The sequence below is a fragment of the Peromyscus maniculatus genome, chromosome 6, assembly GCF_049852395.1.
Source record: "Peromyscus maniculatus bairdii isolate BWxNUB_F1_BW_parent chromosome 6, HU_Pman_BW_mat_3.1, whole genome shotgun sequence".
NCBI lineage: Eukaryota > Metazoa > Chordata > Mammalia > Rodentia > Cricetidae > Peromyscus > Peromyscus maniculatus.
In genome coordinates this window covers 18,129,100-18,144,644 of record NC_134857.1, presented here as the reverse complement: position 1 = coordinate 18,144,644, position 15,545 = coordinate 18,129,100, and positions in this window count along the sequence as shown.

The following is a 15,545-nucleotide window of genomic DNA, read 5'->3' as shown; positions in this document are numbered from 1 at the left end:
TAAGGGAAGCTGATTGTCCATGTTATGAGACCATTTTAAAACAAACATCATCATTGAGGTGTTTCTTCCAGCCCTGTCTTGCCTCCCCACTCCCCGACTTACAGCCTGATTTGTGATACAGTAAACAAAGTTATGCTGGGCTATGGGGGAGTTCTCACTACAACAGATTCTATATGAGAAGCACATCTATGTTCGTATAGTAAATATGTATAGAACTGAAGTTATCAGAGCAGCAGATAATTAAGAAAGGGTTAAAATACCCAGCAGCAGAGGAGGCAGCTCAGGGGGCAAAGCGCTTGCCAAGTAAATGTGGGGCCTGAGTTCAGATCCCCAGCACTCATATAAAATACTTAGTGTGGTAGCGTGCACCCGTGATTCCAGCACTTGGGGGCAGAGACAGGAGGATCCAAGGGCCGCCCAGTCTAGACCATTGATGAGCTCCAGGTTTAATGAGAGATCCTGTCAAAAACAAAACAAAACAAAATGACAACAAAACACAAAAGAAAAACAAAAATAAAAAACATGGAATGAATGGAGGAAGACACCTAATGTTGACCTTTAACTTCCACAGTTGCACACCCAGGCTCATGTACACCAACACATGTACACACCTGCGTGCACACACTAACTTAAAAAGAAAAGTCCTTATGAGAACACTGCCTGCTCCTCCAACAAAGAATTCTAAATGTTACGGATGTGGCAGAGTTGACTAGCTTAAAATTTAACATAATGAGAAGCAGCTTTGTACATCTTCTGGGCTGGAAAGTGATTAATTTCTGTGCATGTGCATCTCATCCAACCATCAGAAGGCTCTGCGTGTCTGCTGTACCTCTTATACAGCTGGCTAGACTGAGGCACTGTATATTAGTGACTTTTCTGTTACTGTGATAAAAGACCATGACCAAATACAACTTAAGGAAGAAATAATTTATTTTGGATTCCAATTCCAGAGGCATAGAGTCCATCGTGGTGGGAAAGAGGCAGCATGGCGGTAGGAGCAGGAGGCTGGCTGTTCACATCGTCACCTGCACACAGGAAGCAGGAAGTGGATAAAGTTAAAATCCCTCAACGTCTGCTTCCCAAGATGCAGTTCCTCTGGTAAGGCTGTGCCTCCTAAAGAGTCAATAACCTCCCTGAGCAGTGTCACCATCTGGGGACAAGTCTTCAGATACATGAGTGTACTGGGGACATTTTTCATTCAAACACCTAGAGCCTGTTTCCATAGCCTTGAGACTGCTCAGACTGGGTATAAAGGAATTAAAAGCTATTCTATAAGTTTTTTGTGCTATGCTGGATAGGTTAATGTCAACATGACATAAACTAAAGTCATCTGAGAATAAGGAGCCTCAGCTGAGGAAAAGCCTCCATGAGATCCCACTGTAAGGCATTTTCTCCATTATTGATGAATGGGGGAGGGCCCAGCCCATGATGGGTGATGCTATCCCTGAGAAAGCCATGGGGAGCATGCCAGTAAGCATCATTCCTCCATGGCTTCTGCATCAGTTCCCTCCCTGACCTACTTGAGTTCCTCTTCTGACTTTCTTCAGTGATGGTCTATGATGTAAATCCAATAAGCCCTTTCCTCCCCAAGTTGCTTTTATCATGGTGTTTCATCACTGCAATAGTAAATCTCACTAAGACACGTGCTTAGTGTGCTTTTAATTATAAATGTTTCTTTTAGTGATCTACAATTCTTTTCAATATACAGTTCCTGTCCTCTGCAGTAGTCTCTTCCTTCTGGCCTTCTTCCTCACTAGAGTTCCAGCCTCCCTAGAGTTAATATGATAGGGAGAGGGGAGCATACAGACAGAAGGACTAGTGATTTCAAGTGTGGAGCAGGTGGCTGGTGTGCAGGTGCTGGTGGCTGCTAAGCTAGGCTCATCTGAGTGTCCTGCAGGAAGGCTGTGGAATTTCAGGGCACATGCGGTAAAGAGTTTGTCTTCACTTGGCTGCCCTACTGGCTGATAGTGGAGTCTTTAAGAGGCTGGAAAGAAGTGGAGTGGAAAAGCGTCAGAGCATTGAGGTTGTACCCTTGAGGAAGGCCAGATATCTGGCTCACTCTTTCTATCTTTGCTTTCTAGCTGCCATGACATAGCAGTCTTCCTCTGCCACATGCTCCTGTCCTTTCCATCTCAGGCTTCAAGCAACCAGGTCAAACAACCTAGAACAAAATGTTTGAAACCATGAGCCAAACAGATCTTTCTTTTCAAAAATTATTAAAATTTGTGCATGTGTATGTATCTGTATGAGCATATATGCATTTAAGTATAGGTACTTGAGGTTGCCAGGAAAGGGCATCTAGATCCCCTGGAGCTATAGGTAATTTTGGGTTGCCTGGTGTGGATGCTTACAATGAAACTCTGGTCTTCTAAAACAGTAGTATGTATTCTTACTTACTGAGCCATCTCTTTTTAGTCTCATTTCTTTTAGGTTATTTCAACCATATTGTCACAGTGGTGACTGACATACTCCCATAGTATGTATCAGCTCCCTACTCTTTGGTATTTGAAACCTGTTTCAGGTTTTAAGGTATGTATCAAAATGAATTTCTTGTCTAAACATTCTGCTCTGCATTTGAGAATCTTAAGCAGACTGATGTGTTACCTTTGAGTGGCCATGGACTGTAGGGAAGTTCAGTCGAGTGAGGTAAGAACAAGTGTGCCTGGATGGGAACGAAGCCCACACACCAGAGCATGGCAGAGCAGAAGCAGCAGTTGAACTTCTGACCAGTTCACAGATGTGGCAAGTAGTGTGTACAGGGCCCTGCGGACAAAACAGAAGTATGGGAGTTGGAGAAGATTAGATGTGGGAAACAAAGCCCAGGTGGGGAACACATCTGAAAAGAACCTCCAAATATCCAGGGATATGTAAAAAAAGCAATAATACTGAATAGACATATTGGCCTAGACAGAGGTGTTTAGAACCTTTCTTGTTTGTTTGTTGGAGAAAGTGATCAAAACTAAAGTCACAATTAAAAAAAATAACTGAAGGATTCTGTTTATTAGCAAAGTGAATTCAGCATCGAAGAGATTGGATTAGTGGGTGTCTTAGTTATGGTTTCTATTGCTATGAAGAGATACCATGATCATGGCTATTCATGAAGGAAAACATTTAATTGAGATGGCTTACAGTTCAAAGGTTCAGTCCATTATCATCATGGCAGGAAGCAGACAGTGTGCAGGCAGACAAGTTGCTGGCTAAATATTGATCAGATGACAACAGAAAGTGGACTGTTACATGGGAAATATTCTAAGAATAGGGGACCTCAAAGCCTGTCTCCACAGTGACACACTTCTTTGTACAAGGCCATACCTACTCCAACAAAGACACACTTCTTAATAATGCCACTCCTATCAGGGACCATTTTCTTTCAAACCACCACTGTAGGTAAGAGCACTTGCTGAAAGCACAAACAATTGAGTTCAATCCCTGCCACCTGCATGAAAAGCCAGGCAGGACTGTGCACCCTGTGACACCAGCACTAGTATTAGAGACAGCAAGATTCTGAGAGCTCACTGGCAGGCCAGCCAAGCTGATGTGGCAAGCCTCTAGTTCAATGAGAGACCCTGTCTGAAGACAATAGGGTTGAGAATGATAGAAGATATTTGAGGTCCTGCTTTGGCTTTCCATGCATCTGCACACTCATGTGAATGCAGCACACACACACACACACACACACACACACACACACACACACACCCCTAGAAAAGAATAGGATAATATCATGAATAGTTACTCCCTGGAACACACCCCTTACCAGATGCAACTCAGGGAAGGAAAGGTCTACTTTGGCTCACAGAAGGTATAGTCATCATGGTGGGAGGAGCTGGTCACATTGCACGGGTAGTCTGGAGACAGAGAAGGTGAGTGCTGGGGCTCCACTCATCTTCTCCTTTATAATGAATCCAGGGAATGGTGCCAACCTCATTCAAGATGGGGCTTCTCTCCTCAGTTAAATATCATTGAAAGTGCCCCCAAAGACCATGCAGAGGTGTGTCTCCTAGGTCATTTCATATCCAGTCAAGCTGACAATGATGAACCATCACATACACACAATAGATTTTTCTGACAGAACTGTTCTCAGCCTTAAGTTGTTACTACTATCTATATCTAGCCATTATGTATCACATCAATATTCCCTCTACCTTGCCAACCTTTCTTTGGTTATTGGGACAGTACTGTCTTACCTTGTTGTAAGAGAGGACTGAATGAGCAGGAAATGCAGTCCAACAAAGCTAGTGAGTTGGATTATTTACAATGTTGAACATGAGAGTCTGTTACTGTGAAGACAAGATGCATCCCTTTGCATAAGGAGGGTCGGGACATTTGCTGGAGGTGTGTTTGTTTAATGTGCTCTCAGAATTTTTGTCTTATGCTACCTAATTTCATAGCTTGCCACTGGGAATTTGGTATTTCTAGTAATTTGCAAGAGCATATGAACTAAGTATCTCAAAGGACCAAAATAGATGTCATAACAGGCTGTCAGTCTTCTCTCAGAGACCAGGCCTCAATTTCAGTTTCCTGAGACTTGAGCAAGCAGTTTCTGAGAGGGCTATGGCATAGTCCTTGCAGTAGCTCCCATGGCAGCTTAAGGACAGAGCCTGGGACTTGTCCAGGCCTGCCCCAAAATGATAACTGTAACCCCCAACCAGTAAATTCAAACACACCCTCACTCAATCATATGACAAAAAGATGGTCACTTGCAGTTTTTCCCTTTAAATAGCCCCCACTCTGAGAGCTCAGGGCCATCCTCCTCCACCCACTGTGTCAAGTGTTGGACATGGACCAAGCCTGGGCTTGTTTGTTATCAATTAACCCCTGTATGTTTTGCATCAGTTATTGGCTCTGTGGTGGTCTTGCTCCAGGGACTTGCAATATGGCCACAACATTTGGGGGCTTGTCCTGGATCACCTATGACCCCCAGACCCTGATCCAAGGGGTTCCTAACTGGCTGACAAGTTTCTGTGTATCTTTGTTTGTCCTTGTCTCTGTGTGACTCTGTATGCTCATTTTCTGAGGCGCGCTAAGGTCTGTGGTGTGATCCAGTAATGGACAGTGCCCGTGACATGCAGCTAGTGGATGCGTTGGTGAGCCGGGATCACTGGGGTCTCAAGAGACGTTCAGGGCTCTGGAGGCAGGGATGTGGAAGCTTCCGATGGGGATGTGGAAGCCTCTGGTGCATGTCTGATTGATGGGGATATGGAAGCCCCTGGTGTATGTCTGATTGATGGGGATGTGGACAATCCAATGTCTATTTGATCAAGGACAGTGAGCCTCGAGTCTGGATGGTTTTTGGTGTGATTGAGCCTAGAGGGTAACTCTCCCCAGAGCACATCAGGCTGTCATTGTTCTTGAAGCTTTGTTGGTTGTCTCATTGGGACAAAGTTTCTTGGTGTGCCCTTGGTCTTGTGTGTAGTGTGTTAATTGTTCTCATTGTTGACTTGACTGTGACAGATGCTATGGGACAGTTCCCTTCTCCACTAGACCTTTGCCTAGCCCACTGGAAGGATGTGTGAGCCACTGCCCATAATAGAGGGAACTGGGTCCTCCTGACTGAACTGAGATAAGCAGGTAGGTAGCTCCTGCCTGGTGGAGCTTGTGTACTGCGAGTGAGGCCATCGTCTCAGTGCTGATGTGCCGGGACTTGGATTGTCTGTTTAAATGTCATCTGTTTCTGCTACTCACCTCCCTCATTTTCCTGAAAGAGGAGAGAGAGGCACAGCAAGGGCCACCTCCCTCCCCCCCTAGCTCTCTTGCTATCAGGACTGCAGCTAGCCAGCTGCTCTCACGAGGGTGGGGGTGTGTGCTCTCGGCGGGCTAAGACACGAGCTCTGGACAGGGCGATGGGGACTGCCTGCAATTGACAAAAACGGTGTGAACACTGAGCAGAGAATCTGACTGTAGTCGGAGGAGCTAACAAACACTTCTGTTCAGGAACACTGGCAGCCAAGGACACACTCTGTGCCCACCACTCCCCCTCCTTTCCCTCCTAAGCCAAATTCTTCACTGTGACAACTTCAAGCTCTTTTCCGTTGGCAGCAACTATTCTTGTTAACCCTTCTCTGTCCTGGTACTGCTTAAAAGAAAAATGCTGAATTAACAGTGAGAGATACATGGACTTTGGTCATTTTGAGTTCAATGGGTTACAAATACCTGCTATCATTTAAGAGAACTGGTTACAAATTATTATTGATCGAGATAAAAAAAAACCTGTATCAAATTCCAAGTAAAGGATAGCTCAATGAATTAAATATAAAAAAAGATGTTTTAGGATGTAATGTTTTTATAAGAATATGAAGGCTTGAGATATGAGGATGAAAGTTTGAATAAATGATTTTTTTGGTTTGAGGAAGCAGTTTAAGTTGTAAAAATTTGAAGGCTTAAACATGTTGTGAGGGTTTGAGTACGTGACATTTTGGGTCTGAGGAAGTAGTTTGAGTCATAAAAATGTGGAACTTTAAGTAAGTTGTGAGGTTTGAGTATAAGTGAGGTTTATGTAGGGTCTAAGATGTAAAGGTTTTAGGTATGAAAATATAAAAAAATGGGAAGATGGAGAGTATATAAATGCAAGTTATCAAGTTCTGAGGATAAAAAGGCTTAAGTAATGATAAAAATAATTGACTTGAGATATATAAAAGAATAAAACATGTTTCAGATTTCTTTTTCTTGTTATTCTGCTGTTACATTGGGACTCCAAAGATTCATAATTTTAAAAATATCTGTCTACTCTGTAGGTATGAGTGAAAATGTGGCCACATGTATGTTTGGTTTTGAATGTCTGAGTTTGCATGTCCTCTGTGTTAAGGAATAAAAATTAATACTAGTCATCCAGCTATCCAGATACTAGTTTAAAGCATAAACTGTTAACTCTTATTTAATTATAAGCTATTTAAATAAGAAGAAAAAACAGAACCTGAGAGTTGCATTTGACTAATATATCTACAGGATAACAAATTGGCCTGGTTATTGTTACCAAACTTAGAGATGTTTTCAAGATTAGCTCTAGATTTGTTTGGCTCAGATATATTCAATAGATAATGGTCCTCAAACCTGCCAGTGATCTGATGAATATGGCATTTAAATTATTTGATAAAAAGCTTACTAAAGCAAACAGAGACTCCCAGCTCCTAGCAATGACTCCCAAGGTCTCCAAAGAAGATATGGAACAATGATAAGAAGACGCCACCTGAATTGTAGATAACAATGACCGCTGGGCAAGATGCCCTGACTCAACCCCTGCTGCCAGAGATTTGGCCCAAAATAGACAAAATAAGGTCAGTCTTTCCCAAGTTCCTCCCCTATAGGGAAAATTTTAAGTTATGGGCCTGGCAGCCAAGACTGATGCTGTCCTGGCACCTGTCCTGCCAATGATATGAAGACTACAGGAGCCTGGGATGATGGTGGTCTGGGCAATGGATGGTCTCTGTCATTTTTTAATAGATTTGGAAGTCTGCACTAAGGTACAATGTATCCTTCTCAGGTCTCTGATGGCACTGATGACTGGGCTGGCTATAGCTTTGTCAGGTTAGCAACATCAGTCAGCCAGAGTCTTCCACAACGTTGCAGCCACCTTATTAATTAATTGGTCAATGCATTAATTAATTAAAGCTACTAAGTCTCTTTAAAAGAGAGAAAGTGATAAACAGGTTCTGAGTATAGACTTACAGATGCTCTTCATTGGGTCAAAAGACATTTCCGTCTAATCTATATCTGGCTCTCTAGATAGAAAAGAATGTACATGATTTTTAACCCAAATTTGTAGCCTTTGCTAGGACTCAAAAATATGAGTCTACTTGTGTTGTTTTACAGATACCTGTTACCTGCTTTTTCTACAGTATGGATTTCAATGCAAATTGATAATACTGCAATTACTGAGACTGTGGATCTGAAAGTTCCAAATAAATTCATGAATTTTAACTCCTGTTCCTAGTTTATATCTGTCTCAACAGGTTTCTACTTGATTGACAGACACATCCAAGCATCATTTGCTGACTGTAGATGAATTTCTAAATGGTCTTATTAAATAAGAAACATGGAACCAAATATAGGAATGAAAGCCTTAGAGATAAGGGAAATAGTGATAGCCACAAACCTTACTTCTCTAGCTCTGTGCCTGCCAAAAGAAACTACTTCCTGTCTTATCCATGCCTTTATTGCCTTGCTGTTGTGTCCTCTCATTGGCTCTTAGCCCAGCTACCTCACTTTCTTGTCACTGCCTGTCTGTACAGACCTTCAGGTCTCTATGCTTGATCCTAGGATTAAAGGCGTGTGTCACCATGCTTGGCTGTTCCCTAGTGTGTCCTAGAACACACAGAGACCCTGCCTGCCAAGTGACTCCCAGCTCCTAGCAATGACTCCCAAGGTCTCCAAAGAAGATATGGAACAATGATAAGAAAAAATGACAGAGACTATCCATTACCCAGATTGCTCCTGTAGTCTTCATATCACTGGCAGGACAGGTGCCAGGACAGCATCAATCTTGGCTGCCAGGCCCATAACTTAAAATTTTCCCTATGGGGGAGGAACTTGGGAAAGACTGACCTTATTTTGTCAGATTAAGGGTGTGTGCTACCACTGCCTGACTTCTATGTTTACTTAAAAATGGCTGGCCTTTTCTCCCTTGATCTCCAGGCATGCTTTATTTATTAACATACAAATAAAATATCACCACAGCTGATGAGCCCTGAACTTGCTGAAAGCTGATATGGACCAGTTCATTCGATATAAATGCCATCTCTTCAGCTGGTCAATAAAATGTTCCCTCCTTGTCTTTGACTAACATTCTGGCTTTCCAAGGCTCTGACAACAATGTTTCAGTGTCAGCAGGAAGTAATTACAGAAGAGAACACTTTGCCCTCCCCTGGAATGTTAGATCAAAAGGGAATTTCTTGTCATGGGGAGCCTGAGATAAAGTAATAACTGGTCTCCATTCTCATTTCCGAGTCCTTTCAGGATAAGGAACTCTGTCAGTCATCACAGGGCTTTTGACCCTTGTGCTTCTGCTAATTACTGTTGGCTCTTATGTCACTGATGTCTTAACTGAATGATGATTCGTGTCTGGGTACCACTAAACTGAGGATGCTAAGATCCCAATATCCACCCCTGAACCCATGACACACTTGCAGATGGCAAAACCCGAATAAGGGGAAGCTCACTTTGCCATTGATAATGGGAAAACTCTTATGTCCTGATCCAATTAGTCTCTAAAGTGATCTACTACCTTTGTGGTAAAGTCTTTTACCAAAAAGAAACATTTCCAAGATTGGAGATTATATACCACTCAAGGGGGGAATGAAAGGACCAAGCAGATGCCATAACAGACTGTCAGTCTTCTTTCAGAGATCAGGCCTCAAGCAAGCAGTTTCTGAGAGGGCTATGACATCCTTGCAGTAGCTCTGTTTCTGCACATACTCTGAATGCTCAAGGTTCAGCCAGTTGTTTACTGTCTGGGACCCCTCACCAACTTAGAGATATATGCAATGGTCAGTGTGAACATATGAGACCAGCCAGCCTTTATGGCAGCTCAAGGACAGAGCCTGGGATTTGTCCAGGCCTGCCCCCAAATGATAACTGTAACCCCCAATCAGTAAATTCAAAGGTAATATACCCCCACTCAATCATATGACACAAAGGTGGCCACTTGGGGTTTTTTCCTTTTAAATACCCCTCACTCTGACAGCTCAGGGTCATCCTCCTTCATCCACTGTGTCAAGTGTTGGACATGGACCAAGCCGGGGCTTGCTTGTTATCAATTAACTCCTGTGTGTTTTGCATCAGTTATCAGCTCTGTGGTAGTCTTTCTTGGGGGTCTCGCAATGTGGCCACAACACATTTTGTAGATCTTGTGTCAGTGATGAAATGAATTTCATTTGATCAGTGTATTCTACACAAAGCCCTTAACCCATCAGGACAAGAATTCTAACTAGCCTGTTTAAATAAGCTTGGTTGTCTATTAGTTTTTTTTTTAAACTTTGATGAAGGTATTTGCCTGAAGTGTAAATATTTATTATTTAAAGACAACATGCTGAAGAATTAAGTATCAGGAAAATCCAGTTGCATACTCTAAGCCTTCTATTTACAGAAAAACTTGGCAGAAGTGTTTGTTTGGACCCCTCCCCCTTCTATTTATATCCTATGCTCTTGTAAATGACTCAAAATACCCTAGGTTTAGAACAGTGGGCACCTGTTATGCAGTTTCTTGTCAAGCACATTTATTATGCAAATTATTACAGTGGCCCATTCTTCATCTGTTAGTTACATTTGATATAAAAGGGACAGTAGAAAAGGACTCAGGTGAGGTAGAAGAAAGCCAGAGTTGGTTTCTTCATCCATTTCATGTATGTTAGTGGTCACCTTCACTGCTGGGGTTACAAAGATATATTTCCCATCTCCTGGATAATTAGTCTAGAGAGGAACAAGGAATGTAATAAAAAGAGACCCCCCCCTCAGGTGAGCACAATTTTAATACCAGTTACTTGAATATAGACACACTGGTCTTTATTATGTTTTTTATATGTTTTCATGTATCTCAGACTGGCCCCGACCACATTGACAAGGATGACCTTGCACTTCTGATCTTATTGCTTCTATCCCCCAAGTGTTGGGTTATAGACACGTGCTCTGCTTATGCAGTATTGGGGATCGAATCCAGGACTTCGTGTATTCTAGGCAAACTACCAACTGGACTACATTCCAAGACACCTTCTCCTGTTTTTGAGACAACATCTCATGTTACTCAGGGTGGCCTTACACTCCCTATGTAGCTGAGATTGTCTTTAAACTTCTGACCCTTCTGCCTCCATCTTGCAAGTGCAGGGCTCACCAGCAGCCACTGTGACGTGTGCCTATATTCCAGCACTGAGGAGGTGGAGACAGGAAGTCATCATCACAGAAAGCTGGAGGCCAGGTCAACTATGTGAGACCATTTCTCAAGAGTTCCTGTCATCCTCCCCTCCCCTTCCCTCTTGGTTTACAGAATGTATTCAATGCTCTTGTATTTCCCAGGGCTAGTCATTATTCTGAAAGACCAAATGCTGTGATCTTGAACTCTGAAATCTAGAAAGGTTCAAATTCCTATGACTAAAATACTGGAAGATTACAATCATGAGAGCTGAAATCTCACCAAACCACAATTCTTGTGGGGGATTTAACAAGGCTACCTATTCAACAGACAGCTGTATTCTGAGAAGCAACTGGCAACAACAAAATTTACATGTATGTACATCATTTGTCCAGATGAGTCTCTGGTGCTGGTGATGCATAAGTTGAACCCCTCCTGCTCTTTGTTGGTGCTTTTGTAGGCATGCATCATTCATGGTTGATGTGGTTCTAAGGTATATGGTACTCTCATGCCTCCTCTTAGGACTTTCACTTTCTTCTAGATGTGAAGAATGCCAATATAGCCCAGTGGCTGGCATCTCCAGAGGCTGCTATTCCATACATTCCATTTTTATTCATTTGGGGTCACTGAAACTGTGGTAGCATCTCTTACTATGAGTGGGAACAGTCTTGCTTTGAAATACTGTATACCCCATAAATCTGATCTTAATTGTTGATGGTGGTAGTGGTAGCATTGTAAATGTCAGAAATGTCCCAGGGTTACTTTTGGATGCTCTCACTAGCCTTACAAATGAATATCTGCATTATTTTACAACTTAGCACACAGAAAACAAAATGATAGTTGCTGACTGTGGCACTCAAGGGTATAGTTTACATAAGATCAGAGACAAGTTTGGGTGGGATGTCTTTTCAAATGAGGGCTACATGGTAGTTACTCTACAGGAATGGGTTTCTTCTATTTTTTCCCTTTTTTGTTGTTAAAAAATATTTGCTTTGCCATTATTAGAGGACTTTTTAAAGGTAGATGTAAATAGTAGAATTTCAGGTTGTTCTTTTTTTTAATTAATTTTTTTTCCAAAAATTAATGCTTCTCTCATACCATACATCCTGACCACAGTTTCTCCTCCCTCTACTCGTCCCAGTCCCCTCTTCCCACCTCCCCTAGATCTGCTACTCCTCCATTGCCCTTCAGAAAAGAGCAGGCCTCCCAGGAATATCAACAGAGCAGTGCATAACAAGACACAATAAGACCAGGCACAAACTCTCATATGAGGGCTGAGCAAGGTAACCCAGTAAGAGGAAAATGGTCCTAAGAGCAGGTAAGAGAGTCAGTCACACCCACTCCCACAAAAACACCGAGCTAAACTATCATAATGTATGTGTAAAGGACCTAGCACAGACCCATGCAGGCTCTGTGGTTTCTGCTTCAGTCTCTGTGAGCCCCTATGAGCCCTGCTTAGTTGATTCTGTGGGCCTCATTCTTATGGTGTCCTTAGCTCCTCTGCCTCCTACAATTCTTCCTCCCTCATTCTATTAGGTTCCCTGAGCCCCAAGGGGAGGGACCCTATGGAGATCTGCAATTTAGGCTTTCTCTTTACAAAATGTTTGGCTGTGGGTCCCTGTATCTGCTCCCATCAGCTTCCAGCAGAAGCCTTTCTGATGACTAGGACTAGGTACTGCCCCCTGGGTACATACGGAAGCCTTTCTGATGACTAGGACTAGGTACTGCCCTCTGAGTATGTACGAATATCATGAGGGAGAAATGGGCTCATGCATGCTGCCCCAGGGTAGTTGGCCCTGGGCAGGATGGAAGAAGCTGAGGGTAGTTGAGCACTATTATGGTGAGCAAATGTATGGAGGGGCGTGGAAGGGAGACAGAGGCAGAAAGGTTCATGTCCTGTGGGAGAGAGTTGGATCTCTAGAGGCAAAGGTGGTGAGGAACTGGCTGATATGGGAGGCCTGCTTGCCATCTGGGGCCGTGGTGACATCTGGTCCTGGGCTGCTGCATGGCCATATCTGAATCTGTGGTTCAGCAGCATCTGCTGCCTGTGTTGGTTACCACTGAAAGCCATGAGGACGCCAGGTGTGGGCTGCCATATGTGGCCATGTTGGCGCCTGAGGGCCACTTCACTTCAGACCCTTGATCTGAGCGACCTGGACTGCCATCCAGGGCCATGGAGATGTCCAGGCTTGAGCTGTAACTAAGGACCATGCCTGGGGCCATGGCCCTACTGCAGCCAGGATCTGTGTTGATGTCAGTGGCTCCTGTTACCACCAAAGGCTGTGTAGATGCCAGAGATATAGGCTGACACAGGGGACCATATTCATGCTAGAGAGTCATGCTGCCATGGGGACCATACAAGTCAGGGAAGACTGAGGTGCCTCCTGGGGCCATAGCAGCATTTGGACCTGGCCTGGGCTATAGCTGGGGGCCATTGTGGCTGGAAAATTTCTCTCCAGCTCCCGCCAAGTCCCACCCACTTATAAAATAAACACACAGACTCTTATATTATTTAAACTGCTTGGCCATTAGCTCAGGCCTATCATTGTCTAGCTCTTACTCTTATATTTAGCCCATTTCTATTAATCTATCCTTTGCCATGTGGCTTGTGGCTTATCGGTACCTTACATCTTCCTTGTCCTGGCTGCGGCTCCAGCCGTCTCCCCCTCTGCCTTCCTGTTCCCTCCATTTTCTTCTCTGTTAGTTCTGCCTATACTTCCTGTCTGGCTACCGGCCAATCAGTGTTTATTTATACAGAGCGATATCCACAGTACTTCACCTTTTTTCTTTTTCAAAAAGGAAGGTTTTAACTTTAACATAGTAAAATTACATGTAAAAAAACAATTATCAAGCAAGAATTAGAGTTACAATATTAAAGAAGATATCCTATCTATCTTATATTTGTGAGTTTAAGGTTTTATATCTAACTTATCTTTTATCATAACTAAGGGAAATTGTAAGTATCTAGTCTTCAACCACATCAAAGACCTCAGAAGGATATAATACTACCTGAGAAATGGGAGAAGGATGCAAGCAACTTTTAGGAGTCTTGCAGGGTAGACAGAGACAGCTGACAGCCTGGACAGTCATCCAAAGTTCCTTTGTAAAGTTGGGGCATTTGTCTTTAGCCCACAGGCCTAGAGTCTCTCAGTCACTTTTCTCTGTGTCCTGTAGAATGTCTGGCAGTTTCCTCTGCAAAGCAGGAACCTGAAGGACCATTTTGTCAAGCAAAATTCAGTGGTCACCTTCCTATGGGTCCTGCATGTCCAGTTGATCAAGCAGTCCAGGCAAGAACAGTTTTTTGCCCAAATGGCTATTTTTGCCAAGGTGAAGATAAACTCCATATGGAGTGTCTTCAATGTCCATCCTCCTCTCTGAAGTAAATCGGTGCTTCCACGAGCAGACATGTCTCACTGTCCAGAAAGTCTAAATTTTTAAAATATTTTAAATGCCACATTCTGTAGGTCTTTGAAGTATTTGAAGATTACCTATCTATCTGAAATATATCTATGTATACCTAGAAGACTTAACTAACATGACTACAAATATGATTATCATAGATGACTAATTATTAATCTATTTTTTAGTTATCCATTACAATTTTAAATGAGTTACATAAACATAATACCTCAAACAAGAGTAGAAATATGAACACAGTATAACAAAATCAACTTTAAGTTTATATCAATAAACTAAAATTTATACCAATGTAAAACATTTTAAACAAGTTGTTACTCTTTAAAAGTAGGTTCATTAATCTACCCTTTTATCCTATCATCTCTATATCCTATATATCTATATCATATCCCCTTTTCTTTTTAGAAAGAGATTGCATTTATAATCAACCTGTTTTAAATAAAAATATTGGTTTTTCTCTGTCCCACACCAGACGGCTCTTCTGATTTGGGGCACAAAAATCTCTTAACCTTTTATTTTAGGAATATGCCTGGGTTTAGAGGGGGAGTGAGCCGATTCCATCTCCAAAGCCAGCTTCGTATATTTGGGAACTTGGGCATAGCTTCTCTTACTATTTCCTGCTGGAAAGGGGCACTGTATCTTATGGGGACACAAAGAAAATTTTAGGTTTATGGAGTAGTCCATGAGGGTGTATCGTCTGAGCCAGTTGCCTGGAACTGTTCTGGATGTTGGATCATCTGGGCCATGGTGTCATTGGAGACCTTTCAGTGGGTATTGGCTGGGCAAACCTGATGTATCTTAATCTGGAACAAATCCATAGCCTCTGTATTTCTGTGGAAACAAAAGCAGAGCCTCTTTTCCAAAGCAACATATCCTTATATCCAAATTTTGAAGTCAAGATACCTTTAAAATATGCATTTTGGCACAACTCAACAGCTATTACAATCAAATGTTTTTCCTCAGTTACGAATATCAAAGAGAACATAATCCAGATTCTCTGTGTGGTAGCCATCTTTATGTGGCTTATTTTTTATATTACCTTGAGCCTATTGCTTTAAACTGCAGCCTTCTAAGACTGAAACGGCACTGTGGCTGCTGGCTCCGCCCAATTTCAGCTTCCCAACATGGCGGTGGTACATTTTCTACCAGCTCTAGGAGCCATCAACTCTCAGAAATAGTAGGTCTATGCTTCTATCAAGGCAGCATATAGCCTAGAAACCTCTTTTTGTTTTGTACTAGCAAAGGCTAAATCCAACCCACAGCAGCAGCGTAACTTGCCACTTGTAGA